Here is an 8,831-nt window from a genome sequence, read left to right on the forward strand (position 1 = left end):
AATCTGTTTAGTTCTTCGTTGTTTATGCATAAATTTGATTTAAAATTAGTTTGCTCTGTTTTGATTTCGTTCATGTTGAATTTCTTATGAGTTTTACGCAATTTGGTTGTAGAAGACGATGTCGCTGTTAGTTAGTACTAGAGTTAGCTATTCTGCCAGCTTTTCGTACGAACTCTGCTTTTTCAGTCTTGGTCCCCACAGTCGGTTTGTTTCCTAGGTCTAGTAGTGAAGTAGTTTTTCTTAGATCAAGTGTTGAGCAGTTAATTTCCTTTGCAACGTTCTCTTATAATTTCGCCTAGGTCTAGCTGTTAGCTTAGGAGTTTTAAAGATTCCCAAGTCAAGTTTAATTTTTTTTCCTCAACCCAAGAAAATGCGTGGCAGCAGCCAACACCAAAAACACACCTAAATCCTTGAATATGAGTATTACGCATCCTTCTCTGTGGGATCGATCCCTACTTCCCTATACTAGGTTTAGTAAAGTGGTTGAGGGTTTTTGAAAGAAGTGCTCTGTGTGTCCGACGACCGGGATTTCCTGCGACCAACGAGTTCCTAGACCGCGTGATCTAGTGGATTTGCTGGACCTAGGGAACCTGTTATTTCCTTTTGAACACACTGTATGCAACTTGCAGACTTTTCAGAGATTTAATTCGAAATTGGACCTTTAGTATATCCCACAGCCCAATTAAGTTAAATTCAAGTCCAAAAGAAAGAGAAGAGCCCAAGTATATATACCCCCAAGTCATATTCATCTTCATTATTACCTAAATCTAGATGAGAAGATGAATATTACAAAGAAACCGCCGCTCTGCACCATGCCACCGCCGCCAATTGCCGCCGGCGCCGCCTTCTTTTCTCCAGGGTTCAGCTCTCATCTGCCTCTCATTCCATCCGGATCTTCCTGCTTCTCCTCCGTTAGCTGCCTCCGCGATATGCATTCGTTGGTTAGGCCGCCGCCGTGTTTTCCCCTTTATTAAGCTACCGCCTACTTTTCCCTCTCCCTTGTTCTCTACATAACGACCCCACCACTACCGTCCGCCAAAGCCGCACGCCGCCGTCTCCATTCACGCCGAATGATCGTTTCTCTTTTCTTCCTATTTTGACTTATGATTTTTTATTTCAAACTCATATTTTGATGTTCAAAATTGCAGATTTAGATAGATCTGTAGCTAATTACTTATATTTTTATTTTTTAGACTTCATACGGTTTTTTATTTCCAACTTTTAATTTGATGTTCAAAATTTTTCATTAATTGCATGTGCTATAATAAAAAAATATGAAAACTGACCTGTTGAACTTTCGCTTCGTGGATTTGTTCTTGTAGACTTTGTTAATTTTTTCATTCTTCTGTAAATACCTGTATCAAAGTAACAAATATAATCAATATATTCTGTTTGTTTTTTATGCAATTCACTTTTTTTTCCCTTTTCTGGTGCAGTAATTTTTGTAACACTACAACTCACTTTGATGGCAAGCAAAGAGGAAGATACGTAGCTGAGATAGATAAAAATTGTTAGCGACAATCAATAACAAAATAAATACATAACAAATGCAAAAAAGAAATGATACTTTGAACATTCATAAAGAAAGAGAAGAACTTACTAAATAGGATTAGCAGCAGTGTATTGTGAGCAAACTGAATTAAGTTCTTTGAACTTGTATTTATAGAAAATGAGGAGTCACCATAATTTCTGAATTAGAATTTTATCTGATAGGTTTTAAAATGCCACCAGTATTATTTATCAGATTTAAGAGGATAACAATTAAAAGAATTTTTATTTTATTCATTGGGTAATAACATAATACTAATTGTTTCCAAGTCTTTACCTTGTAGCTTGAGAGCCTCAATCAATGAGATTTGACTACTCTGACTTCCCTTTATTATGACCTCATGTTTCTTTATGATAAACTATTGCTGCAATGATAAAATATTAAACAAAATACTAATGGGGTATATATTCATATCCATTATATGTTCATATAGTATATTATATGCTAATAAAATAATAAAATTGAAGAAAGATTACATGTATAGAGAAATGGAGATTTTTTTTGTGAATAGAACTATAGCAAATGTGATCTCAATTTGTAGAGGATGAAAAAATATGAATTTTGGAATAATTTTTTTATATATTTTATTTAATATATAAAAGATATTTGAATAATAAATAAAATATTTATTGACCTATGAGATTGTAACAAATGGCATAATAACATATATTCCTCAACCACTTAGCCTCATTTTATGCATCGGTCAAGAGAGTTTTTAGTTTTTATTGTTTTAATTACATATATATATAAGTGCGATTTGACTGATTTGACAATTCTTTATGTCATATATATTCATATCCATCATATGTTAATATAGTATATTATACGCCAATGAAATAATAAAATTGAAGAAAGATTGCATGTATAGAGAAATAGAGATTTTTTTTTGTGAATAGAACCATAGCAAATGTGATCTCAATTTGTAGATGATGAAAAAATACGAATTTTGGTATAATGTTTTTATATATTTCATTTAATATATAAAAGATATTTGAATAATAAATAAAATATTTATTGACCTATGAGATTGTAACAAATGGCATAATCTCATTGGTCAATAAAATAAATTGAGAGAGAGACCACTTGATCTCATTTTTACCCAATGGTCAAAAGAACCCGATTTGACTAATTGACATTCATTTATTATCTATATCAAATCAATCATATATTAATATTGCATATTATATGCTAATACAATTTTATAATATGCTTATCAACATTTCATGAAAGTGGGCGGGAAAATGGATTGGCTGGTATTCCGCTTTTATATATATATAGATTTTAAAGTTTTGGGGAAAGACCAAAAAAAGCTCAAAGTTCATGTATTTATAGGCAAATAACCCTTAAAAAATACAATAATTACTCTCTCTATTCCGCAATAGGTGTCCTATTTAGTTATGACACGAGTTTTAAGAAATGTAAAGAAAGGTGGATTAAATAAGTTAGTGGAATATGAGTTGTTTTATAATAAAATGTAAGTGTAATAAGTTGGTGGAATGTGGGGTCTACTTATCATTTATTGTAAAAGTGAAATATGACTCTTATTGTAGGACAAATCGAAATGGCAAAACACGACTCGTAGTGTGGGACGAATGGAATATATTACTAGTATTTGTATCTGACACTCTATAAATAGAGAGTTAGAGACTGCCATAGTTTTGCATCTAATTTATTTTTTCTTTTCTCCATATATAATCCTTATTCTTTGTTATAATTTCTAGGTTTGTAGGTATATTTTGTTTTTATCATGAATGATGAGAATAACATGTTTTCCTATCATAACTAGGCATGCTTATTCGGCCGGTTCTGGTTCTAACCGGACCGGTTGACCGGTTAACCGGTTTTAAAATTTCATAAATTCTAGAATCGGAACCGGCCGGTTAAGAACCGGTCGATTCCGGTTCCGGCGGAACTGGAACCGATGTGTAATTTTAAATTTGAATGTATTTATAATTTCAAATAGTTTAATACTAAAAAAATAATAATCCAACATCTAGAAATATAACAAATAATACCTACAATAGAAATAAATACACAAAAAATACAAACCAACAATACAATAATATTCATATATGGATAAGAGTGATGTCAAGTGTAGTAGGTCGGACTAGTTTATGTTAGCAATTTTTTAATAAAAAATAGGAGTTCTAAACTTTAGCAATTTTTTGTAAAAATAAGTTTTAAAATTGAATTCCATTTTTCCTTTTTTGGCTAAAGAAATATTTAATGGAATTTGTAATACTAATTGATCTTGTTGTGATTTTTTGGTTTATAATAGAACAGTTAATAAATTATTCACAAACATTTTAAAATCGTATGTTAAAAGAATTGTTACATAAATTTGTTATAAAGTTAAATTTCTATCATATGAAATGATATTGTAATTGAATAAGTTATTTTGGAAATTAAAAACAAACATATGATGTCCTACTCATTGTAGTTAGTTCATAAAAAATAGATTTAGGAAATAATTGTAGATTCAAAGTATCATGGTTTAAACATTTCAAATACTTTAGAAATAGAACTCACAAATCTAACACTGTTCAGAGAATGATCCACTCTAACTTGAGGTTATTTCCATAAATCTATAATTGAAATGTTGTGTGCAGAGAACATGTGTAGTAGATTTGTATTTTGCTTTAGAAAAACAAGAGAGTTGGTGTGTATATGTGAAATGGTCATGAAAAGAGAGAAATCATGGTTTGCATCCCAGTCTCCCTCTTTGGATTCTTCCATTGGACCAGTTGCTGCATTTTGCCTGCTCCTATTTGACCCTCATCAAGTTCACACACATTCTTATCATTAAACGTGTGATTAAGTGGAGTGAGTGGAAGGTTTTACTATGTCACGTGTGATTAAGTGGAGTGAGTGGAAGGTTTTGCTATGTCATTTAAATTTGGTTTAAACGTTTGATTAAAATTCCAAATAAATTTATTATTTGTCCTTTCATAGAATGCATGTAGTGTGAATTGTTCGATTGTGTACTTTCATAGGTCTCATCTTATGCTTTGCTCTACAGATGATCGTTTTAATACATTCTGATTATTGATTTTGTGTATTGCAAATTGATTTTGTTCCTTATTTTATTGTAGTTTTAGGTGAGGCGGGCGGCTTTAAAGATGACAAACGAGTTATTTTACTTATGACTTAGGTTGAAGAGTGACGAATTGTGAAGAATTGAAGGTTTTAGTTTATAATGATAAGGTTGATTTTAATTTTAAAGTTAATGTAGTGTATAAAGAAGTTTTAAAAATAATGAGTAATTATCCATTTTGTTTAATTCTTTATTGTGATAGATTTTTATCTTTCTACTCTATGATTTAATATTTAAACATTATACGTATGTGATTTATTTCAAATTTATTATACTTTATGTTGATTTATATATATTTTTTATTCTCATATAACTAGAATTATTACTCATATTGTTTATTGTTAATATTGATTTTAAATATGTTTAATTAATTTAAAATTGAATATTAATGTATTAAAAATATATTGACGTGATACTAATAATATATAATGGTATGGTTGATTGGTTATTAATAAACTGTATAAGAAAAAGTAATTGTTTTTATGGACGTATAGTTAGATTGGAGGAACGTTGAGATGTGGGAAAAAAATGAGATGTGGAAAAAAATATTGAAAAAAGATAAATTGGTTGGGTGGTCTGCGTGATCCCTGATAAACATGGTTTAAGGAATAAAGACACACCCATACTATGGTAGTCACTAGTCAATGCAATCATAAATTATACTATGATAAATTGTCATTAATTTTTGTCAAAATCTAGTTTTTCCATATTTTTAAAATTTTAATGACAAATTAAAAAATTTCAAAAATTCTCAATTGTCTCATTTGACCAAATTTGTTTTATCTCCTTATTACATTTATGATTTCTTAGGTCAAAATGACGTTGTTAAGTCATCCACGTCATTATATTAATGCTTAATATACGTACATCATTATTCACCAATATCACCAAACTTTTACACGTGTGCCCTAATTTAACATTAGATTTTTATGGTAATTAATCCTAAATAATATTAGCATCCGCCAGTAATTATTCTATTTTGGATTGATGCATGTTTTAAAAAATGTAAAAGAATACAATATGTAAAAAGTTAATAGATATTTTATGAAAAAATGTTAATGAAATGAGTTGGTGGAATGTGATAACCATTTATCAAATATACTAAATACTATTAACCAGTAAAATAAGACATGTAATGGTGGATATTCTGAAATGGCAAAATGTGAGCTTTAATAGGGGATGCAATGAGTACATTTACCAAAATGACAAACATAACTTATACTAAAAAATATAGCACTCTTCTTTAAAATAAAGGTTACTAGACACTCAGTGGCGGACGCAGGATTTTGATACTAAGGAGGTCCAAATTAACGTTAACAATTGTTGCGTATTTTTAGTATTAATAACTCCAGAAACAATCACGATATGAACAGTACAGATAATGTGAGATAAATAATTTGAAAGTGAGCAATATGTGATGATAGTGTAAACATCGAAATAGTTGAAGAATATATTTTTAAATAAAAAGCATAACTTTATAATTAAATTTTCTAATAGGATATATATACTTATTAATATAACTGAATAAGAGTAAAGGCCAAAATTGGTCCTGAACATATGCTCATTTTACGTTTTTGGTCCTAAACATTATCTTTTGGATTTTTTGGTCCTGTACATATGAAAATTTGATCATTTTGGTCCTCCGTTAACATTTCCGTTAAAAATTAACGGTCAACGGTTTTAATTCTAATTTTGACCAAATTAAACTAGGTTGATTTTTTACTCCCTAAACCCTTTACTCTCTAATTAATTCCCTAATTATTTTTACACTTCAATTTCATTTTTTTCCTTTCTCTTTATCTTTCATCTTCTTCGTTCCTCTTCCTCTCAAACCCTAGTTATTTGAATTCTGTCAATTCCGTGAACCGCCATTCTAGATCCGATGAGGAGGAAGCGAGGAGGAGGAGGAGAAAGATGATGGCGGAGGAGTTAAAAACGAAGTAGCTTTCCTTTTCCAATTTTTTCCTCTGCTGCCGCAGCGGAGGTGATGGCTTGGTCGGTTAATGCGGCGGCGATGGTTTCGCCCTTCGCCGATTCCAACGACATCGAATTTGGGAATCCGTGGTGGTTTGTCTACGCCGGCGTCTCCTGTTTCCTTGTTCTCTTCGCCGGAATCATGTCCGGTTTGACTCTCGGAATCATTGAGCTCGAGATACTGCAGCGGAGCGGCACCTCCAAGGAAAGAAACAAGCTGGTAGTATCTCTGTGTGTGTATTTGTGTGTCTAGTTAGTCCTGTTTCTCTCTCCATCTCTGTTGATGTTTTATTGAAGAAATATGAATTTTGTTATTGAAATTGTTGTGATTTTGTTTTGATCCGTGAACCGCCATTCTAGATCCAACAAGGAGGAGGAGAAAGATGATGGCGGAGGAGTAGCGCGTCAATTGACAGAATTCAAATAACTAGGGTTTGAGAGGAAGAAGATGAAAGATTAGAGGAAGGAAGAACATGAAATTGAAGTCTAAAAATAATTAGGGAATTAATTAGGGAGTAAAAAAATCAAAATTAAAAGTTTAATTTAGTCAAAATCGGGACTAAACCCGTTGACCGTTAATTTTTAACGGAAATGTTGATGGAGGACCAAAATGATCAAATTTCAATATATGCAGGACAAAAAAATCCAAAAGATAATGTTTAGGACCAAAAACATAAAATGACCATATGTTTAGGACCATTTTTGGCCTTTACTCACTGAATAATTATTTTTATTCTTAGATTATAAAAATACTAGCGAAAAATTTTGAATGAATTAATTATTAGCTAATAATTAACTATAAGAAGCGGAAAAATAAATTAATTATTTAACAAATGAATTAATCTAGCTATAAGAAAAGAAAAAAACCATGAATAAATTCATGGATAAATAAATTTATTTAACTGTCTTACTTTAAAAATTTCCGAAAAACAACATAGTATCCCCCGCCACTAGGGTTCGAGAACCTGTGACGTCCAGGTTCCTTGGCCAATTGGTAAACCAACTGAATTATGGATTAATGTGACAATTGTTGTACGAATACTATATATATAGAAACAACGAAAATCAGTGGGGGTTCCAAGGCCCCACATGCCCCTTAGTGGGTCTGCCTTTGTAGACACTCTGAATAAAATTTTAATGCGTAAATATTTCCTTCAACCACCACATCTCTCTTTCACTTATTTTTTTTCTAGCTATACTTTGACAAGTCTTGTCCACATATAAGAGCCATAGTACTATAATGGGTATAGGTTAGAAGAACTAAGATCGAACCGGAGGAATCGATACGTAGAGAAAGTGCAAGCAATCGTCAAAGACAAAAATTATGTAAATCCTACTAGTATATCTTCTTATATTTTATATTGCATGCTATGTGTGCATCGAGATCTATATGATTTAATTATTAGTATATTCTAAAATCAATGATCTTTACAACATCCTAAACTCAATCTTTTGGTGTTGGAGTATTCTTCATCGAACATTTCCTTCATCTTTATCTCATGAAATCTCCGAAAAACACCAAGGAAGAATCAAGGAAAGAATGAAAAAATAGATTAAACGTTTAAACTCTTTTGATTATGTTACGAACCACCATCAAAGTTGAAAGATCACCATGTGTTATGTGTTTCTAGTTTCAATTGGTGTATTAACTTATTGTTTCTAGATTTGTTAATACTACATCTTTAACTTAGAAGATGCATGAATAACTTAGACAATGAGCTCATAGTGTTATCCATTACTATTCAATCGGAGTAATCGAAGTGAATGTGAACTAATTAATTGAGAAATGGCAGCGAGTAGCCCTCATCCTAAACTCAATAATGTTTATTACGTCGAGTTCCGTACATAATATTTACACTAAACAATTTTCCTATTTACTCTCGAACTGTAAGAAACTGTAAAAATAAACAGCACTAATTTCCATTAGTATAAAAAAATACCACGTTAAATTGCTTTTTCTTGAATTCTGGCAGAATGAAGTGAATCAACATCCTCAGTCATGAAATCAAACACAAATGGTAAATATTTAATTCAACAAAATCAGATAATTAAAGAAAATCCATTAGTCTCATCTATTAAAATTTACTATCCATATCACACAAATACACCCTTCCGTTGAAAATTCCGAATTCCCACAACACATACCAAATTAGCGTAAATCCCATTTCTTAATAAATTTGGATTTAATTGGAACCAAACGCGGCGCTATTAGGT

This window comes from Salvia hispanica, chromosome 1 (genome assembly GCF_023119035.1).
Source record: "Salvia hispanica cultivar TCC Black 2014 chromosome 1, UniMelb_Shisp_WGS_1.0, whole genome shotgun sequence".
Classification (NCBI taxonomy): Eukaryota; Viridiplantae; Streptophyta; class Magnoliopsida; order Lamiales; family Lamiaceae; genus Salvia; species Salvia hispanica.